The sequence below is a fragment of the Schistocerca nitens genome, chromosome 3 (genome assembly GCF_023898315.1).
Source record: "Schistocerca nitens isolate TAMUIC-IGC-003100 chromosome 3, iqSchNite1.1, whole genome shotgun sequence".
Lineage (NCBI taxonomy): Eukaryota > Metazoa > Arthropoda > Insecta > Orthoptera > Acrididae > Schistocerca > Schistocerca nitens.
The window spans coordinates 283332628-283355822 of NC_064616.1; the positions used below are offsets into that span (position 1 = coordinate 283332628).

Here is a 23195-nt window from a genome sequence, read left to right on the forward strand (position 1 = left end):
CCTTTCGTCCAGCTACAGAAGTAGTACTATTTTGCATGTTTCCTAATTTCGTAGCGCGGTACTGTTCATCATTCAGGCAGCATTCATAGAAGCGATAGCGAAGATCCAACGAAGAACGGCGGGTTTCGCTACGAGATAATTTATGCGATACGATAGCGTTGCAGAGATGCTGAAAAGCTCCAATGGCATTCGCTACAAGAGAGGCGTTGTGTATCACGGAAAGGTTTACCGATGAAATTGCGAGTGCGTACGTTCCAGGAAGAGTCGGGCAATATATTACTTTCCTCCCGCACATGTCATCTACATTGAGTCATAGTGTCAATGCTGTTTCACATGTTCCCAGATTTCTGCGCCATCGGCTTCTAGCAGTCTTTCCATTCGTCTGTAAATAATTCGAGTCAGTATTTTGTAACCATGACTTACGGTAATAAACTCATGGTTCTGTAATATTTACCCCTATCAGCACCACATAAAACACTAAAATGAAACAAAACTTATAATCTATTGATTGACAAAACATTATCAAAAGCCAGAAACAACACATATGTCGATAGGACTCGTACAGTATCTACTTTTCATCATCAGTTTCCTCTCTAAAGAAGATATTCGACATATACTCAGCGCCATTTGCTATCCCCAATAAAGTACTATAAACGCCATGACTTGAAAATCTTTCTAACACGCTGCGCCACGCTTGTCAGATGAGCAACGATAATTATATACTACGTTTATATGGACTACCAAATTAGGTTTTCGTACATCCATTTCCCGGTTCCACTTCTAGTTGTTCACGTAAACCCTCCAATATCGGTCCTAAAACTATGGTTCCGGCTATTGCGTTTCAGCTTCCACAATCGGTTTCCGCTCCCATGTACCGCGTTAACGCATTTCATTTGTAATTGCCGTGTCAGGATGCTATTTGCTTTTTAAAATGTTTGTTACAACGGACAAGGAAAAGAAGTACTGGACTGGACGGGAAGCTGTACACATGATTTATTCGCTAGTTCTGTGGACATGATTATGAATGTGTATTCACTAATCAGGAAGTGTTTTATTTACTCCATGTTTCCAAACTGCTGGACCGTAATAATGTTCCACCAGTGATCACGTCGCACTATTTCCACGCCGTCATGTAGGTGGGCGTAATAAAACAGTTTTTCCCGAATTAATTGGGGTGACAAGGTTTTTAAACCTCTTTTCATGAACAGTCTCTCCCTCCCCTTCGTAAGAATTTATCAGTAATAAAATCGTACTCTCTCTTTATTAGAAATATTACAAAGGTACTGAGAACTTCATTTCACCGTGCTGATGAAATCGGAACAGCTATTTTCCGGACTTCGTGTAAGAGTTGGGCACGGTGCGCGAAACTTTACGAGTGCAAATTGTTGCAGAATTGTATCACATTTCGGAGAATGACGGTTCAAATCCTCCTCCGGCCATCCAGGTTTAGTTTTCCCCTAAATAACGCCAGGAAAAAGCCGGAATGGTTATTTTGAAACGGGCGCGGCCGATTTCCTTACCCACCCTTTCGTAATCCGAGCTTGTGCTCTGTCACTAACGAAGTGCTGTCGACGGGACGTTAAACTGCAATCTCCCTCCCTCTCTTTTACACGCGTCCGCAATTGCGCAATGTAGTGCACGCCTGCAGTCCGGCTCGGCTTGTTTCGGCAGCACTCGGCACGTCTCGGTTTTGCTCGGTCCCTCTCGCAACCACTCCTAACAACGCGACATAGCATTTAGCAGTGCGATGCGACACTGCTGTGGGATTTAGTGCGCCATTTTTCCGACCGGCACGACTTTCTTCAGTTCGGCAGAATTGCAGTGGTAGCGCTGTTTAAACTTCGAATTTTTTGTCCACCTCAGTAGCTGCGGGGCCAGCGCGGCAGATTTCTAATGCCGGCACGGTAGCTCAGCGTGTTCGGTCAGAGGGTTAGCTGCCCTCTGTTATAAAAAAACTGAGTCAACGGTTCAACACTGAACTTGAACGGGTGTCATGGGACATCCCCACCGAACAAATTCAACGAACAAAATGAGAACAAAAAAAAACCCGAAGGGGCCTGGGTTCGATTCACCCACGGTAGATTTTCCCCGCTCAGGGACTGGGTGTTGTGTTGTTCTTACATTCGTATCCTCATAACTGAAAAGAAAATCGTCTCCAATACACTGTCGTACCGTCTTTCCATTATTGAAATGGCTGAATAGGCACGCACCGAAAGCCAATAAATTGATATAAAAAATCTTCACTATTTGCTCGAGGTACGAAGGACGTTAAAAGATCCAGTGTCTGTTTTCACTAAAAAGAGGCAGACTAGCCATCTATCGTGAGAAGCCATTAAAAACGAATATTTTGCCCAAGATAAGGATGAGAATTCTCAATATTCATTATGCATTCGCATAATCGCCGGGTACCGTACATTTGCTATACAATGGCATTTCTACACCTTGCACAAAGAAATTAAAGAACTAGTTGACGAAGAAAGAGCAAAAAATTACAAAGATTAAGAGACGATTTGTACGGGAGTCACCTTGTTTGTACGCCAAGAAGTACTTTCGCTAAAAATGCAGGCTTGCAGCACGTGATGAACTTCGTGGTACAATGAGCAAATTTTCTGAAGCCACACGAACTATTGCATAGATTCAAAATTTGTTGATGCAATTGAGCGAAGGGTACGCAGACGTCATACATTATTGCGAAATACATTGTGGTTAAGTCGACCAGCCTGTATGGAACGACTTTTCACTTTTAAAAGCCGCTGTTGTTGAATTTCTGAAGGAAATGAAGCAGATACCACAATCAAAGATCCGGAAAGGAATGCAGACGTCGCATTTTTTGCGAACTTAACTGCACACTGCGTAGAAAGGTGAGAAGCAATTTATTTCTGATTTAATGAGGAAGGTGACTGCCTTTAAAAACAAGATCGCCTTGTGGAACGAGCAACTTTCGACAAAGAACACGATCCATTTCCCTAAACTGTTTGGCAGTAAACATAATACGAATTTTGAGGAAACCATTGCGGCGTTCAAAGAATTACAGGAACAATTTTCTAAACGTGTTCGGGACATTGCCTCTCTCTTATATTTTTGAACTGTTTTCGAGATCGTCTGCTGCTCCAGTTGAAAGCATCCCTGTGCACTCGCTGATGGAAGTTCTCGACCTGCAATGTAATTCCCATTTTAAAAATTGTTTTCATTAACTGTTCAGGAGTTCTACGAAGTTTTCCCCGGGAAGAGTTGCCGCGTCTCCAAATTAAGATACAAACGTGATATCAGTGTTTCGATCAACGGATGTGTGTGTGAAAGGTTTTTTCTATTATGAAACTAAATAAGTAACGATATCGTGATAATATGAGTGTCGAAAATCTGCAAAAATGTCTGCGTCTGCCCGTGTGCCGACAGCTTGTGCCAGATATTCATTTTATTAAGTCTTAATCGAGCCAAAAATAATTAAATAATAGTGAAAAATTGTTTTGTTTGTGATCTGTATTGTTGAGAAATATAAAACCGAGCCGCATGCAAACCGTTTAATGTTCCTTGCGCGAATGCATTGCCATATAATGGCTGATGCACACTAGACGTCAACGGATCGACATGTCATGTCAGGGCGTACACACTTCACGTCACGTCACGTCTATTCGGTTAAAGCCCGCAACGATGAAAGTGAGATATACTATCCACGATACGAAAAGTCGGAGTATAGTATCGGAATTGAGGAACTAACAACGATAAAACTTATTAATTGCCAAAGCAAACTTCGGATCAATTTCGTATGATAAAGAGCTGTGAAGTGAAACTAAACTTCAAATCATCGACATTTATTTGCTAGAAAAAATATATACGTACAAACACACCACTCAATATTTCTACGGGAATAAATATAGTCTGTTTACCTAACTCTCTACGTTGTTTTCTTAGATAACTAATAACGTCGTAACAACTATATTTGTCTCCTTCATTCGAGCTGACTTTTTCGCTTGAAAATGTTGTTTAACGAACATTCGAAAATTATTTCATCAACTTATGTTCTTATTTATACAAAGTTTACGCGTCAATTCAGTTCCGTAAGTGTAAAACATAAATAATGTTTCGCTTCCAGGTATCTGACCTCGCTTATTGAGGACCACTCTACGGAAAAATACCCAAGTCAGTAAACAGTTTTTGATGTTATTAAGCAACAATCATACCATTATTTTTAAATTAACACACCGTCATTTGATTGTATTGTTGTTTATTTAATTACGACCCAGGTTTCTTCTGTGCCATTTTCAAATGACTGAGTTTATGTCATTAACATTGCAGGACACAAACTCAATCACTTGAAAATGGCATAAAAGACCGAAACCTGCGTCGTAATTAAATAAACAACATTACAGTCAAATGGCGGTGTGTTCATTAAAAAAAAGATATCCAAATCGTCACGGAACTTTTGCAATTTGCAACGAAGACAAAGCGACATAATAAAATAATGATTAAGAAGACAATAAGGCACAAAATCTACCACTATAAAATGCGTGACCGCGACGAAAATATGCTTAACTTCCGGTATTAGCAGACGACATCATCGAAATTTCCTTCGCAAGGTACCTTGATGGTGACGTAACGTCATGTGACGGTCATTGACGGCCTTTTCGAATGCTGCCATTTGAAAAGCATTGTGGAGTGTTTTGACGTGACATGACGACAGCATGTACTGGCCTTAATGCAGCGCGTTCGCAGTTTCCCCAACTTCCTGCTCAGACAACGTGGCGTGTTGGAGAATAAGTCGAGAGATCCCCGAGAAGTCTTGGCCGATCCTGATGTAAAATAACTAGCGGTCGGTGAATCGATATTTGATAGGACTAGCAAAATAGTATTAGCCATAACGCGCGAACGTGAAAGCGAAAATCGGTTCATAAACTCCTCTTTACGTCTTCTGGAAGTTGTCTCATCCGTATACGTGTTGCTAGTAACAGGTGGCGTTTACATTCACACTTTCCATTCAATCGCATTCGCTTCCAGGAGAAGCTGGCCGGTGTGGCCGAGCGGTTCTAGGCGCTTCAGTCTGGAACCGCGCGACCGCTACGGTCGCAGGTTCGAATCCTGCCTCGGGCATGGATGTGTGTGATGTCCTTAGGTTAGTTAGGTTTAAGTAGTTCTAAGTTCTAGGGGACTGATGACCTCAGATGTTAAGTCCCATAGTGCTCAGAGCCATTTGAAGCTTCCAGGAGAAAGAAGCAGACATCGAATAAAGTTGTGGCAAAAGTAGAAGTGCGGCAAGGGGAGCCTGCCGGAGGAACTGGTATAGGTAGACGCAGACAGGCAGAGGAATTTGCGATGCAAGGTCAATGGCCGGAGCAGGAGCAGCAGCAGCAGCAGCCGGGTTGCGTAACGGCGACATCCGCTACGGGCCACCGGGCGCGTTCCTGGCTCTGCCCTCTGTACTAGTGCTGCGCTTTCTGAGCTAAGGGCCGCTGAAATTTAGTATCAAAACGAGAGAAATTAAGCTCACCGGACAATAAATAAGTCACCCCTTAGAGAAATTATTACAAGCATCATTTAATACAGTCTAATTCCGCCACTGGACTTGATAGCCGCCTGGATTCGGTGCGGAAGTGACTACAGAAGGTTGTGCCGGTACGTCGCATCCAGATTTAGCCATTCGCTAAGGATCTGATCGTGCAAGTCAACCAAATTGCGAAGATGCTGATGTCAGTGTTCCACATGTCCCACAGATTTTACACTACTGGCCATTAAAATTGCTACAACAAGAAGATGACGTGCTACAGACGCGAAATTTAACCGACAGGAAGAAGATGCTGTCATATGCAAATGATTAGCTTTTCAGAGCATTCACAAGAGGCTGGCGCCGGTGGCGACACCTACAACGTGATGACATGAGGAAAGTTTCCAACCGATTTCTCATACACAAACAGCAGTTGACCGGCGTTGCCTAGCGAAACGTTGTGATGCCTCGTGTAAGGAGGAGAAAAGCGTACCATCACGTTTCCGAATTTGATAACGGTCGGATTGTGGCCTATCGCGATTGCGGTTTATCGTATCGCGACATTGCTGCTCGCGTTGTCGAGATCCAATGACTGTTAACAGAATATGGAATCGGTGGGTTCAGGAGGGTAATACGGACCTCCGTGCTGGATCCCAACGGCCTCGTATCACTAGCAGTCGAGATGACAGGCATCTTACCCGCATAACTGTAACGGATCGTGCAGCCACGTCTCGATTCCTGAGTCAACAGGTGGGGACGTTTGCAAGACAACAACCATCAGCACGAACAGTTCGACTACGTTTGCAGCAGCATGGACTATCAGCTCGGAGACCATGGCTGTGGTTACCCTTGACGCTGCATCACAGACAGGAGCGCGTGCGATGGTGTACTCGACGACGAACCTGGGTGCACGAATGGCAAAACGTCATGTTTTCGGATGAACCCAGGTTCTGTTTGCAGCATCATGATGGTCGCATCAGTGTTTGGCGACATCGCGGTGAACCCACATTGGAAGCGTGTATTCGTTATCGCCATACTGGCGTATCACCCGGCGTGATAGTATGGGGTGCCATTGGTTACACGTCTCGGTCACCTCTTGTTCGCACTGACAGCACTTTGAACAGTGGACGTTACATTTCAGATGTGTTACGACCCGTGGCTCTACCCTTCATTCGATCCCTGCGAAACCCTACATTTCAGCAGGATAATGCACGACCGCATGTTGCAGGTCCTGTACGGGCCTTTCGGGATACAGAAAATGTTCGACTGCTGCCCTGGCCAGCACATTCTCCAGATCGCTCACTAACTGAAACCGTCGGGTCAATGGTGGCCGAGCAACTGGCTCGTCACAATACGCCAGTCATTACTCTTGATGAACTGTGGTATCGTGTTGAAGCAGCATGGGCAGCTGTACCTGTACACGCTATCCAAGCTCTGTTTGATTCAATGTCCAGGCGTATCAAGGCAGTTATTACGGCCAGAGGTGTTTGCTCTGGGTACTGATTTCTCAGGACCTATGCACCCACATTGCGTGAAAATGGAATCACATGTCAGTTCTAGTATAATATATTTGTCCAATAATACCCGTTTATCATCTGCATTTCTTCTTGGTGTAGCAATTTTAATGGCCACTACCGTACATGAGGCTCAAGTCAGGTGATTTTGCAGGGCAGTCAAGATGTAATAAGGTGGGGGAATGTTAAGAAAACCAGTTACCTATTCTTTTAGCCCTATGAACTTTGCTATTGTCTCCTTTATGTGCCTGTGCGAGCAACTACCTCTTGAGAGGTGACCTACTCCAAATGTTAACACCATGCAGTCTCCGTCGCAAAATTCTATCGCTAACAGGTTGCGATGGACCTTCATTCACTGCCTGCAGCAAGTCCTGTCGGGTTTGGAAGTGACTTTGATTCACAACCTACGAAACGCGTCTCCGGTCGCTGTCAGTCAGGATCCTTTTCCGAGCACAATTTTGACGTCGCGTTTCGTGGCCACGTGTGTTATACCACTGTTTGTACACAGGTTGAACAGTCCGCCGCGAACAACCAACAAATTCAGCAACCTCACACAATGTACGGCCATGGGCACTGCCAAACACGACTGTCCCTTTCTGCCATAAATCCAGCAACCTCACACAATGTACGGCCATGAGCACTGCCAAATACGATTGCCCCTTTTTGCCATTCTGTCACGTTCTTTCATTACCCATAATTACGCACAATGTCTGCGTGCAACATGACTCACTGACTGCTACTGCCTTACGCTCACGTAGAGGAAGTGCGTCGCGGTTGAGCACGTGACTTGATCGCTGTCCCATTTGTAATGGCTTCCGGATTCATCTAAGCGTGCGCACTGGGGTGACTAATTTTCTTCTGGTAATTTTACCACTGAATGCTACAGCGTATTCGGATATCAAACATTACGAAAATTAAGTATTCAAAGTACAGCACTCGTCTGAAACACAGTCTGATTAACTCACACGCGGTATCTTGCAAGCAGTCCACGCATAACATTGAAGTCTCAAAAGTCCAACTAAAAGTAACTCAGAAATAACGTTCTAAGCCCAAACATTATGACGTTTCTTCACAAAGACAAGCTTAAAAGAAGGTGTCATATTTCCGCTTTTATTGCATTTATTTTACTGGTACACAACTGAAGGAAGGAAGGGACACTAGGGTTTAACGCCCCGTCGACATCGAGATGATTAGAGCGGAGAACAACCTCTGATACTTTCAAGGACGGGGAAGAAAATCGGCCCTGCTCTTCAAACGTACCATCCCGGCACTTACCCGGGGCGAACCAGGCGAATCACGGAAAGCTAAATATGGGTGGCCGCTCGCGGATTTGAATCGTTGTCCTCGCGAATGCGAGTCCAGTGAGCTAAACACTGCACCACCTCGCTCGGTGGTACACGATTGATTTCTGCCTTTAGCCCATTTTCAAATGACTCTCTGTATAAAACAAGCCACACTACGTTACCTCCACGAATAGAAACGTAACTACAGGGTGTTTGGAAATTCCCGTTAGGAAGTTCTAGGACTTGCAGAGGGAAGTGAGTACATAATATTTTGAATAGGAACCCACGTCCGGAAACGTCATCCAACGATGTTACAGAGCGTTGAAGTTATAGGTGCCGGCGCCTGTAGATGTATGTACAAGGTGATTCCGTGATGTTACGAACATTCAAAGAATGGAGACACATAAATGTATCAGTTTGAGGTAAGGGTCCCTGGTCCGGAAACCAACGAGTCGAAAGTTACAAGCGAAAATCTTTCCGACACCTCTGACAGACGAATGGAAGTACCGGTACTGTTGTTGCTAAGAATTTAGGGCATAGAGGTGGTACTATGGACCAAAACAAGGACAAAATATCCAGTAAACATGGGCTCTAAAATGCATACCTGCGGGGCTGTGAATATATGTTCATAATCGCTACTGTGAGAAACATCTCCTCTATTGAACAAGTGCTCGTAGCCCTTAAGATATGCATTTTAGAGCCCATGTTTAATAGATATTTTTTCTTGTTTTGGTCCATACTACAACCTCTGAAAGTTGCCTACCTTGCAGTCCTAGAAGAAACAGTATCAGGACATGTATTCCCCATTGTCAGATGTATCAGAACGGTTTTCGCTAATGACTTTCGACTCGTTCGTTTGTGGCACAGGCACCCTTATCTCAAATTGGTACATTTATCGTTCTCCACCATCCTAGAAAGTTTATAACATCATCACAGAATCACCCTGTATATAACTTACATTTACAGACGCCGTCGCCTATAACTTTTACGCTCTGTAGCGTCGTTGGAAGACGTTTCCGGATATGGGTTTTTACCTAAAACATGATGTACTCACTCCCCTCTAAAAGTCGTGGAAGTTTGTAACGGGAGTTTCCGAACCCCCTGTATATGACTGTATCTTTTTAGACACTTATTAGAAAGATAGTTACCGGTACCTCCAGTAGAAAAATGTGTCATATACATATAAATGGCAGCGTCTTTAAATTTACGAGTTCTATTACTTTTGGTTCACAAAAATGTCGCTTGAAAATAGCCTAAAAGGCAGCAGCCAGTCGTATACCAATAAGATAAATACAGCAGAAGTGGAAACATCAACCTTTTAATAAATTTCTTACTGCGTATCTATTACGAGGAGAAGAAAACAAGCTTCTCTCAAACGATCAAAACGAACTCAGATAAAAAACTACTCCGTGAAATAACAGCTCACTTTCCAGAGCGAGTTTTCATCCTACAGCGGAATGTGCGCTAATTTGAAACTTCTTGGTAGATTAAAACTGTGCGCTGAACAAGGACTCCAACCTGGGACCTTTGTCTCCCCAAACACGACTCAACACCCGCCCTCACAGCTTCACTTCCGCCAGTACCTCATCTCCTATCCTCCAAACTATGCAATTTCTTCGCAATATCTTTTCTTCCAGGAGTTCAAGTCCCACAAGGTACGCACGGCCACTGTGAAGCTTGGGGCCGGTCGGTGTGGCCGTGCGGTGCTAGGCGCTTCAGTCTGGAGCCGCGTGACCGCTACGGTCGCAGGTTCGAATCCTGCCTCGGGCATGGATGTGTGTGATGTCCTTAGGTTAGTTAGGTTTAAGTAGGTCTAAGTACTAGGGGACTGATGACCACAGATGTTAAGTCCCATAGTGCTCAGAGCCATTTGAATTTTGTGAAGCTTGGGAGGTAGGAGAATGGAAACGCTCGGCGCTGATAGGAGTAGTGCTGGAATGATTCAGTCGTTAAAGCACTAGCCCGCAAAGACTCTTTCAGTCCCAGTCCAGCATCCATTCGTAATCCACCAGGACGTATCACACCATGCTATATTCGCACAAATATCTAGCAAACAGAAAGTCTGAGTACAAGCAAATCTTAAAAAGCTTTATGAGGTTAAAAAGTTACATTTCGTTTATTTTTGAGTCCCAGCTATATACGAGGTGTGTGAGAAAAGTTTTTATCTTTTGCAATCAACGATATTGTCCCCTTCAAAGTAGTTCCTTTCGGCAACTATGCGGAGTTGTTATTCCCAATCGTGGTAGCAGCGCTGGTTCTCCAGAGTCCCAAAATGACGCCCAATTAAGACATTTTTTTTTAATTTCGGGAAAAGAAAAAAGCCCCAAGGACTCAGATCAGGTGAATAAGGGGGCTCTGGAACAACAGCAATGCTTTTTGAGGTCAAAAATTCCGTCGCGGAAGTGGTCGTGTGACATGTGACCTTGTCAAAAATGTTCAAATGTGTGTGAAATCTTATGAGACTTAACTGATAAGGTCATCAGTCCCTAAGCTTACACACTACTTAACCGAAACTATCCTAAGGACAAACACACACACCCATACCCGAGGGAGGACTCGAACCTAAGCCGGGACCAGCCGCACAGTCCATGACTGCAGCGCCCCAGACTGCTCGGCTAATCCTGCGCGGCTATGGCCTTGTCATGATGCAGCATCCACTTGATGCTCTGTCCGGTCTCACGCGTTTCACCCCGAACCTTTCAAGGACATCTTTATAAAACATTTGGTTGACAGTTGTCCTGGAGTAACAAATTCTTTATGCATGTTACCCCTACTGTTAGAAAAGCAAATCAGCATTATTTTGATCTTTGATTTGTTAATCTGAGCTTTTTTCGGTCGAGGGGATGTCTCAGTGCGTAAGTACGCTGTTAGGTTTTTATGTTGGTAACGCCACGTAGTGCTCTGTATGAAAATCACTGACTGCGCTCTGTGCAATCTGTGGCTGGTTGGACTCATTGTTGGAATATTCGCTAGTGTAGCGTTGGGCTGTTGGATGTGAACAGCCCGTAGCGTTGGGCAGTTGGAGGTGAGCCGCCAGCAGTGGTGGATGTGGGGAGAGAGATGCCAGAGTTTTGAGAGGTTAGTATGAGGTGACGATCTGGACGTGTGTCCGTCAGAAAAAGGAAATTTGTAAGACTGGATGTCATTAACGTATATATGTTGTGGTCTTCAGTCCTGAGACTGGTTTGATGCAGCTCTCCATGCTACTCTATCCTGTACAAGCCTCTTCATCTCCCATATTATGACTTTTGAACACTATTAAGGTAAATACATTGTTTGTTCTCTATCAAAATCTTTCATTTTCTGACTATGCCTATCAGTACTTAGTGTCTTCAGTAGTTAGAATCTTTTATTTAGCTGGCAGTATTGGCGCTAGCTGTATTGCAGTAGTTCGAGTAACGAAGACTTTTGTGAGGTAAGTGATTCATGTAAGGTATAGGTTATTGTTAGTCAGGGCCATTCTTTTATAGTGATTATTGAAAGTCAGATTGCGTTGCGCTAAAAATATTGTGTGTCAGTTTAGTGATGATCAGAATAAGAAAAGAGAGGACTGTCTGAGTACGTTCAGTTTTGCTCAGTTGTTTGAAAATCAAATAACGAAAGAGTTTTTCCAGCACTGTCATTCATAATTTTCTAAGGGGAAGTTTCAAGTGTGCCATTTCTAACTTTGCCACTTTGTCTCAGTGTCGCACTCAAAACTCCATAATTCATCACCTGTGACCACACGACTGAACCATTCGTGGTCATTGGCAATACTCTCAAGAAGATTAAAGCACAGGTCTCTATTATTGTCCTTTTGCTCAGTTGCGAGGCTTTTCGGCACCATTTTGGCACAAACCTTTCGCACGTGCAAAACTTCGATCAAAATTTGATTTACAGTGAAAGTGTTTAACAGGTCACCCAGCATCCTTATTGTTAAACGTCGCTCTGATCTCACAAGAGCATGCTATCATAGGTTTTTGAAGTTGAAGGTCTCAATGATCGAGGTTCATCTTCAGCGTGCTCTCTGCCTCTCAAAAATGGTTTGTGCCAGTGAAAGACGGCGCTCTTGATAAGGAATGTTCCCCATAGGCCTGTTTCAATTTTTCAAAAATCACATCCGTGGATTCCCCAAGTTCAACACAAAACTTGGTGGCACAACGTTGCTGTAAATTCTACTGTTCCGTTTTCGTAACACACAACAAAAACACAGCTTCACTGATGGCGCTCTAAAAAATCACGTGATGGCTGTACGGAACTGAAACTAGGACTGAGCATCTGGAAGCGATGAACACACCGGTCCACACAAGTGGAACACCACAGCGTTGCCAGATCGCTCGCATTTCTGTCGGTCTCATTACTTTTCTCACACACCTCGTACATAAAAAAAAACTGGGATTGAAAGATAAAGGATATATACATATATTTAAATATCATTATAGCTGCTGTTCTCTCGTGGCGAATGTGTCAGCAATAGCGTTTGTGGCATTCCTTAAGGAAAACTATCTTCCGTCGGAGAATCAGCACAGATTCATTAAATCATAAATTGGAAACTAAAATTTTATAGAGTTAAATAATAAGCCTCAAATGCTGCGTTATCGGCTTCTAATTCAACAACGGCTTTAACATGCTATTTTTCCGGTTTAGTTATCAGGAAATTTCCCATCACCACAGGGCACTGTAGGTCCTAAATACGGCGCTATCGCGAGGTTTACAGAGCAAATGACCATCAACCTAACAGTTATTGCTCGGAAGATATCTGTGTAGACAACTAAACTGCAGCTTACGCTTACGCTGGACAGCTTTCTGTCGACAAAGAGTGCAAACAAAGGCCGTTTTAATCCCAAATTACTAAACCCTCGTAAACTTTACGACTGCAGTTGGTACCAGTTCGCAGTTCCCACTACTCAGGTATTGTCGGTACAGGGTGTAAAACAGGACATTTCGTACTTATTTTGTAAGTGACATACCATTGAAGTTCTTTTAATTAACTAGCACACAAACTATATATAATGATTTCCTTTGAATAAAATATGGAGTAGTAAAATTTACGATGGTTTAGTAACAATGTAACATTTCCCCCCTTTAGTGTTCTTGGGTGAAACGAGCAAGCTGGAAAACGTAAATAAGTTCCGATGCGGAGCTGTCACTTAATTCCCGGCTGAAAGCTGCTCTTAGTGTAGCAGGAACGACTCGATAATGGATACAGAATTAGAACACAGTAATAAACAGCCTAGTCAAAGACGCCAACGTAATTGTTCGACGCGAAATGGAACGGCGGAAAGCCCCAGGCATCGGGGCTAAGTAATAATCAGAAAGAGTTATGTGAAACCTTGGCGGGTGATTATCGTATCAGAGATCTAGAACTCATTCGGCGCGGTTAGCCAAGACTTGGTGGGTCTGTTACAAAGTAAGAATGCCTTGGACTGCTTTCGGTAAACTACATACAACTTCTTTGGCGTTTACCCCGCCTGGTACGGGCTCCGCTGTACAGAAGTTTTGGCAAATTTATGTTATTTGACTTCGTGGCCGGATGCCCTCCGTGTTACCTAAGGAAGGGAACCCATGTGCGCCACCCGTCAGTGAATTGTGTAAACTTTGTTCTGTGTGAGATCGTATTTTAACTGTTCCTGTATCGTATTTTCTGAGGCCAGCTTTTACCTAAAGGGGCTCTCATACGCTCAATATTAATTGCGCAATAAGTTTGGGCCAATATGTTGTGCGAAACTGCAATATTTATGCCCGGGACGCGTTCAGTTAGAACTCTGCCTTCGTAGCGAACATGGCGGCACTCTGTGATATGGAATTCGTATGTATTGCGACTGAGTTGCTTGCTTTGAAAAACACAAGAAGACGGACGAAATAAGTCATAACAGCTTCCAGTGCCCATCTCACTGGACCAGGGGCTCATTCACTACACATTCGTATACCACAACAATTAATTACAAAAATGGCTCTGAGCACTATGGGACTTAACATCTGAGGTCATCAGTCCCCTAGAACTTAGAACTACTTAAACCTAACTAACCTAAGGACATCACACACATCCATGCCCAAGGCAGGATTCGAACCTGCGACCGTAGCGGTCGCGCGGCTCCAGACTGTAGCGCCTAGAACCGCTCGGCCACTCCGACCGGCCCAATTAATTACAAATTAAACAAGTGAACCTTAGAAATTTATCGTCTACTTATGCTGTAACAACTTTTGCAAACGATATAAAAATATTATTTACTGGCTACTGATTGAAAGCTTACATGATCTTATGTCTGTGGTGCGACAATTGTTGAAAGGAAAAATAAACATAGATGCTCACAGACAGTTGATCTGATCTCATTCGTCAATTCTGAAAACTTACACAAGTAAAATAAACGTTTCTGCTTACTGTCATGACACCGTGGCCTTCGGTTTCTTCTGTTATTAGGGACAACGAGGTATTTGGTGTTTCCTCAACAGTCGGGAATTTCATTTCTCAAAGTACCGATGTAGCCTTAAGGTACACACACCGGCACATTTTCTGATCTTCTGTTATTTAGTTTTTTCAGTTCCTTGCGGAAATTCGTTTGAACTGAACTTCCCTCTGTCTCGTCAGGAGCTGCCATTTATTGTGCAGTACTATCCTTACACGATACAATATATTGCGCAATATTACACTTACAAGATACAATATACTGCGCAATATACCCAGCGAGAGACAGTATTTTCAAAGCTCTGCCGTCTCCGCAAAATACTGTTCTTACACGATACAGTAAATGGCGCAATACATTGAGCGAGAGTCAATATTTATAAAACTCCTTCAATATATTGTGCAAACTGGCAATACAGGTCGCAGACGGTCAATATTACTGCGCAGTACCCAGTACTCCGCTATAAATATTGAGCGTGTGAGGGCCCTTTAAACGAGCGTGACGAATCACCTGAACACCGCCACACGGGTTCGATCTGGATCTGTCTCACCGCCCTGTATGTCAGGTGGTTTTGTTAAGCTAAATAAAGTTTTCAAACAAAATATTCCGACATGTTTGAAAAGGAAGGCTCGCAGTCAGTTTTGACAGGCAGCACTAAGACGCAAGCCTTTAAAGCGAAAAGTATTCAAAACCTGAGCAGTGTAGAAATGCATGCTGGGTATTACGTGGAGCGACAGATTAACAGCCAATGCATCAGGAAACAGACAGGTAATCATCAACATCTGCATGAATCATCTGCAATTCACACTTAAGTGCCTGGCAGATGGTTCATCGAACCGCTTTCACACTACTCCCCATCGTTCCACACTCCAACAACGCGCGGGAAAAACGAACACTTAAATCTTTCCCTGCGAGATTTGATTTCTCTCATTTCCCTCCAGGGCTGTCCATAGATCCGTAAGAGTTCGTGGGGGTGGAGATCTCTTCTGAACAGCACGTTGCAAGGCATCCCAGATATGCTCAATAATGTTCATGTCTGGGGAGTCTGGTGGCCAGCGGAAGTGTTTAAACTCAGAAGACTGTTCCTGGAGCCACTCTGTAGCAATTCTGGAGCTTTGGAGTGTCGCATTGTCCCGCTGGAATTGCCCAAGTCCGTCGAAATGCACAATATACATGAATGGATGCAGGTGGTCAGACAGGATGCTTACTTACGTGCCACCTGTCAGAGTCGTATCTAGACGTATCAGGGGTCCCATATAATCCACCACAGCAACGGCTGAGATCACGAAAGAGCTTCCTGAGAACATCCGAGAAGCTCACCATTTCACCAGAGAGGGCAAGGCGGGAGTTATGGAAGAAGTCGACGCCTCACCTGCAGACGCCAGAAGCTGAAGAACTACCATCTGGACACAACGAGAGCTGGCTGGTGTGGAAATCTTTAAACAGATTACGATCAGGAGTTGGACGATCCAGAGACAACCTGAAGAGATGGGGCTTCATAACACAAGATACGTTCTGTGATTGTGGACAAGAACATACCACAAGCCACATGCTCCAGTGCCTTTTGTGCCCTACATCCTGCACGAAGACTGATCTCCTACAAGCCACTCCAAGCGCCTTGGAGGTTGCAAAGTACTGGGCACATGTAATATAAATACAATTTGTGTATATATATGTACATATTTATTGATGTGTATGGCTACTGTAAATTTGTATGTTTCTGATTCGAGAATAAAGGGGTCCGATATCACTCCAACTGCACACGCCCCTCACCATTACAGAGCCTAAAAAAAAATGGTTCAAATGGCTCTGAGCACTATGGAACTTAACATTTGAAGTCATCAGTCCGCTAGAACTTAGAACTACTTAAACCTAACTAACCTAAGGACATCACACACATCAATGCACGAGGCAGGATTCAAACCTGCGACCGTAGCGGTCGCGCAGTTCCAGACTGAAGCGCCTAGAACCGCTCGGCCACACCGGCCGGCTACAGAGCGTCCACCAGCTTGAACAGTCCCCTGTTGACATGCAGGATCCATGGATTCATAAGGTTGTCTCCATACCCGTACACGTCCATCCTCTAGATACGATTTGAAATAAGTCTCGTCCGACCAGGCAACATGTTTCCAGTCTTCATGTCGGTGTTGACGGACCCAGGCGAGGCGTAAAGCTTTTGTCGTGCAGTCATCAAGGGTACACGAGTGGGCCTCCGGCTCCGAAATCCCATGTCGATGAAGTTTCGTTGAATGGTTCGCACACTGGCACTTGTTGATCGCCCAGCATTGAAATTTGCAGCAATTTGCGGAAATATTGCACTTCTGTCACGCTGAACGATCCTCTTCAGTCGTCGTTCGCCCCGTTCTTTTTCCGGCCGCAGCGATGTCGGAGATTTGATGATTTAGCCGAGTCTAATACTCACGGTACACTTGTGAAATGGCCGTACGGGATAATTCCCACTTCATCGTTACCTCGGAGATGCTGTGTCCCATCGCTCGTGCACCGACTGTAACACCACGTTCAAACTCACTTAAATCTTGATATCCTGCCACTCTAGCAGCAGTGACGATCTAACAACTGCGCCAGACAGTTGTCTTTTATAGGCGTTGCCGATCGCAGCGCCGTATTCTGCGTTTATATATCTCCGTATTTGAAAACGCATGCCTATACCAGTTTCTGTGGCGCTTCAGTGTATAAAAGACGGTGCTAAAAGTAACGAAGGATATAACATGCAGTCTGGCATAATGGAAGTGAAACTGCAAACGAGAGCACAAAACTAAATTTGGAGCCGGCCGCGGTAGTCTCGCTGTTCTAGGCGCGTAGTCCGGAACCGCGCGACTGCTACGGTCGCAGGTTCGAATCCTGCCTCGGGCATGGATGTGTGTGATGTCCTTAGGTTAGTTAGGTTTAAGTAGTTCTAAGTTCTAGGGGACTGATGACCACAGCTGTTAAGTCCCATAGTGCTCAGAGCCACTAAATTTGGAAATGAGATGTTACAGAGGAATGCTTAAGATTTTCTGGGTTAGTCGACTAATTAATCAACAGGTATTCCGTCCAATTGAGGATAAAGAGCTTTATGGCACAAACTGACTAAAAGAAGGGATATGTTGGTAGGACACATCGCGAAACACGACGGAATGTTTAATCTGGTAACGGGGTAAGGCTGGTGGTTGAAAATTCTACAGTAAAACCAAGGCTTGAACACAGTAAGCAGGTTCAGATGGCTTGCAATAGCTGTACAGAAATGAAGACTAGAGCGGAGAGCTCCAACAAACCAGTCATCTGACTGAAGAATACAACTTAGCCATGCTCTATACACAATCTTCATGTACCTTCTGAAAGAAAATTGGAAATTTCATTGTAATGCAAAGCGCGTTACATGCGTTTATACACTCCTGGAAATTGAAATAAGAACACCGTGAATTCATTGTCCCAGGAAGGGGAAACTTTATTGACACATTCCTGGGGTCAGATACATCACATGATCACACTGACAGAACCACAGGCACATAGACACAGGCAACAGAGCATGCACAATGTCGGCACTAGTACAGTGTATATCCACCTTTCGCAGCAATGCAGGCTGCTATTCTCCCATGGAGACGATCGTAGAGATGCTGGATGTAGTCCTGTGGAACGGCTTGCCATGCCATTTCCACCTGGCGCCTCAGTTGGACCAGCGTTCGTGCTGGACGTGCAGACCGCGTGAGACGACGCTTCATCCAGTCCCAAACATGCTCAATGGGGGACAGATCCGGAGATCTTGCTGGCCAGGGTAGTTCACTTACACCTTCTAGAGCACGTTGGGTGGCACGGGATACATGCGGACGTGCATTGTCCTGTTGGAACAGCAAGTTCCCTTGCCGGTCTAGGAATGGTAGAACGATGGGTTCGATGACGGTTTGGATGTACCGTGCACTATTCAGTGTCCCCTCGACGATCACCAGTGGTGTACGACCAGTGTAGGAGATCGTTCCCCACACCATGATGCCGGGTGTTGGCCCTGTGTGCCTCGGTCGTATGCAGTCCTGATTGTGGCGCTCACCTGCACGGCGCCAAACACGCATACGACCATCATTGGCACCAAGGCAGAAGCGACTCTCATCGCTGAAGACGACACGTCTCCATTCGTCCCTCCATTCACGCCTGTCGCGACACCACTGGATGCGGGCTGCACGATGTTGGGGCGTGAGCGGAAGACGGCCTAACGGTGTGCGGGACCGTAGCCCAGCTTCATGGAGACGGTTGCGAATGGTCCTCGCCGATACCCCAGGAGCAACAGTGTCCCTAATTTGCTGGGAAGTGGCGGTGCGGTCCCCTACGGCACTGCGTAGGATCCTACGGTCTTGGCGTGCATCCGTGCGTCGCTGCGGTCCGGTCCCAGGTCGACGGGCACGTGCACCTTCCGCCGACCACTGGCGACAACATCGATGTACTGTGGAGACCTCACGCCCCACGTGTTGAGCAATTCGGCGGTACGTCCACCCGGCCTCCCGCATGCCCACTATACGCCCTCGCTCAAAGTCCGTCAACTGCACATACGGTTCACGTCCACGCTGTCGCGGCATGCTACCAGTGTTAAAGACTGCGATGGAGCTCCGTATGCCACGGCAAACTGGCTGACACTGACGGCGGCGGTGCACAAATGCTGCGCAGCTAGCGCCATTCGACGGCCAACACCGCGGTTCCTGGTGTGTCCGCTGTGCCGTGCGTGTGATCATTGCTTGTACAGCCCTCTCGCAGTGTCCGGAGCAAGTATGGTGGGTCTGACACACCGGTGTCAATGTGTTCTTTTTTCCATTTCCAGGAGTGTAAAACGATTAAATAAAGTGCAATTGGATAATAAACCTAGGACTGTAATTAATACTGTGCGGGTGTATTACGTGTATGTGATATTGTCCACAGTAGACGCCGAATAGTTAAAGGCGCTGCAGTCTGGAACCGCAAGACCACTACGGTCGCAGGTTCGAATCCTGCCTCGGGCATGGATGTTTGTGATGTCCTTAGGTTAGTTAGGTTTAACTAGTTCTAAGTTCTAGGGGACTAATGACCTCAGCAGTTGAGTCCCATAGTGCTCAGAGCCATTTGAACCATTTTTTTAGACGCCGAATATTTGTCACGAGAGAGGAGCTAATAAGTATGGAGCAGCCATGGTAGCTACGCAGGCACACCCTAATCTAACAGGAAAGGAAAGAGACGCCGATGCCTTTCTAGATTAGCTGCAGTTACGCAACTGCAATCCACATTGCCGCACAAAAATTGCGTCACCTTTTTCTATATCGTTCGGGCTTTCGTTGCGTAACTGTAGGTTCCAGTTGCTTTGATATGCCACCAGAAAGTATCTTGTTGTATGCAGAACTTGTCGAGGTGGGATGGCTTGCGTGCCTCGCTGATGGAGATGCAGTACCGTAGTTGCAGCAACAACATAACCGTGCAGATACCAGACTACACTATGGTTCCTCGAGAAAGGGGATGAAGGCTTGTTAGTAGTTGCATGGGCACCGGTCAAGATTCACTGATGTGGTACTGTAACCTCAGCCAACAAAGCTAATGTGAGCGGCTGAAACCAAAGGGAAACTACAGTCATTATTTTATCTGAGCGCATGCAGCTCTACTATACAGTTAAATGATGACGGCATCCCCCTGAGTACAATATTTTGGTGGTAAAATAGTCCCTCATTCCGATCTCCAGGCAGGGACTGCTCACGAGGATGTCGTAATCAGGAAAGAGTCGAACATGAATGGGAAGCAGTATCTTAGAAGACAAGGGACTAAAGTAGAACAATTGAAGGAAATGGATATTGTCTTGAAAATAGATTATAAGATGAACATCAACAAAAGTAAAACAAAGGTAATGGAATGTAGTCGAATGAATTCAGTCGATGCCGAGGAAATTAAATTAGGAAATGAGACACTAAAAGAAGTAAATGAGTTTTGCTGTCTGGGCAGCAAAGTAACTGATGATGACCGAAGCACAGATCATATAAAATGAAGACTGACTAAAATACGAAAAGCGCTTCTGGAAAAGGGGAATTTGTTAACATCTCTTTCACTTTTCTTCTTCTTCTTTTACTACTACTACTACTTCTTTGTGTGACTTATTGTCGTTTTCCGTTCTGAATTTTGTACATTTTGTGCTGTTAGCGCACTGAAAGACCTAAGTCGAAACAAGGCCCCGGGAGTAGACAGCATTCCATTAGAACTACTGACAGCCTTGGGAGAGCCAGTCGTGACAAAACTCTACTATCTGATGAGCAAGATGTATGAGACAGGTGAAATTCCCTCAGACATCAAGAAGAATATAATAATTCCAATCCCTAAGAAAGCAGGTGTTGGCAGCTGTGAACATTACCGAACTATCAGTTTAATACGTCACAGCTGCAAAATACTAACGCGAATTCTTTACAGACAAATGGAAAAACTGGTAGAAGCCGACCTCGGGGAAGATCAGTTTGAATTCCGTAGAAATGTAGGAACACGTGAGGCAATACTGACCCTACGACTTATCTTAGAAGAAAGATTAAGGAAAGGCAAACCTACGTTTCTAGCATTTGTAGACTTGGAGAAAGCTTTTGCAAAGTTGACTGGAATACTCTCTTTCAAATTCTGAAGGTGGCAGGGGTAAAATACAGGGAGCGAAAGGCTATTTACGATTTGTACAGAAACCAGATGGCAGCTATAAGAGTCGAGTGGCATGAAAGGGAAGCAGTGGTTGGGAAGGGAGTGAGACAGGGTTGTAGCCTCTCCCCAATGCTATTCAATCTGTATATTGGGCAAGCAGTAAAGGAAACAAACGAAAATTTCGGAGCAGGTATTAAAATCCATGGAAAAGAAATAAAAACTTTGAGGTTCACCGATGACACTGTAATTCTGTCAGAAACAGCAAAGGACTTGGAACAGCAGCTGAAACGGAATGGACAGTGTCTTGAAAGGAGGGTATAAGATGAACATCAACAAAAGGAAAACAAGGATGATGGAATGTAGTCGAATTAAGTCAGGCGATGCTGAGGGAATTAGATTAGGAAATGAGACACTTAAAGTAATAAAGGAGTTTTGCTATTTGGGGAGCAAAATAACTGATAATGGTCGAAGTAGAGAGGATATAAAATGTAGACTGGCAATGGCAAGGAAAGCGTTTCTGAAGAAGAGAAATTTGTTGACATCGAGTATTGATTTAAGTGTTAGGAAGTCGTTTCTGAAAGTATTTGTATGGAGTGTAGCCATGTATGGAAGTGAAACGTGGACGATAAAATGTGGTGCTGCAGAAGAATGCTGAAGATTAGGTGGGTAGATCACATAACTAATGAGGAGGTATTGAATAGAATTGGGGAGAAGAGGAGTTTGTGGCACAACTTGACTAGAAGAAGGGATCGGTTGGTAGGACATGTTCTGAGGCATCAAGGGATCACCAATTTAGTAATGGAGGGAAGTGTGGAGGGTAAAAATCGTAGAGGGAGACCAAGAGATGAGTACACTAAGCAGATTCAGAAGGATGTAGGCTGCAGTAGGTACTGGGAGATGAAGAAGCTTGCACAGGATAGAGCAGCATGGAGAGCTGCATCAAACCAGTCTCAGGACTGAAGACCACAACAACAGCGCATATTCATGGATCAAGTCAGTGTTACCCAGGCCACTGAGCCACACAAAACGATTATTACCAGACTAGCTGAGTACCGGGCATTACCCAAGTACGTATTTATTAAAATTTTAGTAGTTCATCTCCCCCTTTCCCCACTCTCTGTCCATCTCCTCCTTCGCCTTCTCTGTCCACCTGCTGCTCCCCCTCTCTCTGTCCACCGCCTCACCCATCCATCCCCCCTTCCCACTGTTCATCTCCTGCTGCCCCTCTCTCTGTGCATCTGCTACTCCCCACTATCTCTCTCTCTCTCTCTGTCAATCTGCTCCTCCCTCCTCCGTCCATCTCCTCCTACCCAGCCCTCTGTACATTTCCTCCTCTCTTTCTCTATGTCCTCCTCCCCATCTCTCTGTCCATCTCCTCCTGCCACCTCAGTCCACCTCCATCTTCCTCTCTTCATCTTCTCTGTCCATCTCCTCATCCTCCTCCTCCTCTCTCTCTCTCTCTCTCTCTCTCTCTCTCTCTCTCACTCTCCCTCTCTGTCCATCTCTGTCTCCCCCTCTCCCTATTCAGCTCCTCCTCCCCCTCTCTCTGTCCATATCTTCATCTTTCGTTTTTTTGTCCCTCTCGTCTTCCCCTATCTCTGTCCATTTCCTCTTCCCTCTCTGTCCATCTCCTCCTACCACCTCAGCCCATTTTCGTCTTCCTCCTCTGTTTTTGTCCACCTCCTCCACTTTACTTTCTCAGTCCATCTCTTCTCCTCCTTCTCTCTCTCTGTCCCTCTCTCTCTCTCTCTCCCTCCCTCCCTCCCTCATCTCCTTCTCTTCCCTTTCTCTGCCCATTCCACCCTCCCCCCTCTGTCCATTTCCTGCTCCACCATATCTCCTTCTCCCTTTCTGTCTGCCGATCTGTCGATCTCTTCCTCTCTCGTTCTCTCTCCACGTTATCATCCCCACACCA

General features: G+C 45.0%; 1 protein-coding gene across 1 annotated transcript in view; it reads right to left on the minus strand.

Annotated features, from left to right (window-relative positions):
• Positions 1-23195, minus strand: part of LOC126248250 (transketolase-like) — a 173531-nt gene that overhangs the window by 101580 nt on the left and 48756 nt on the right. The gene's annotated exons all lie outside the window — the stretch shown is intronic.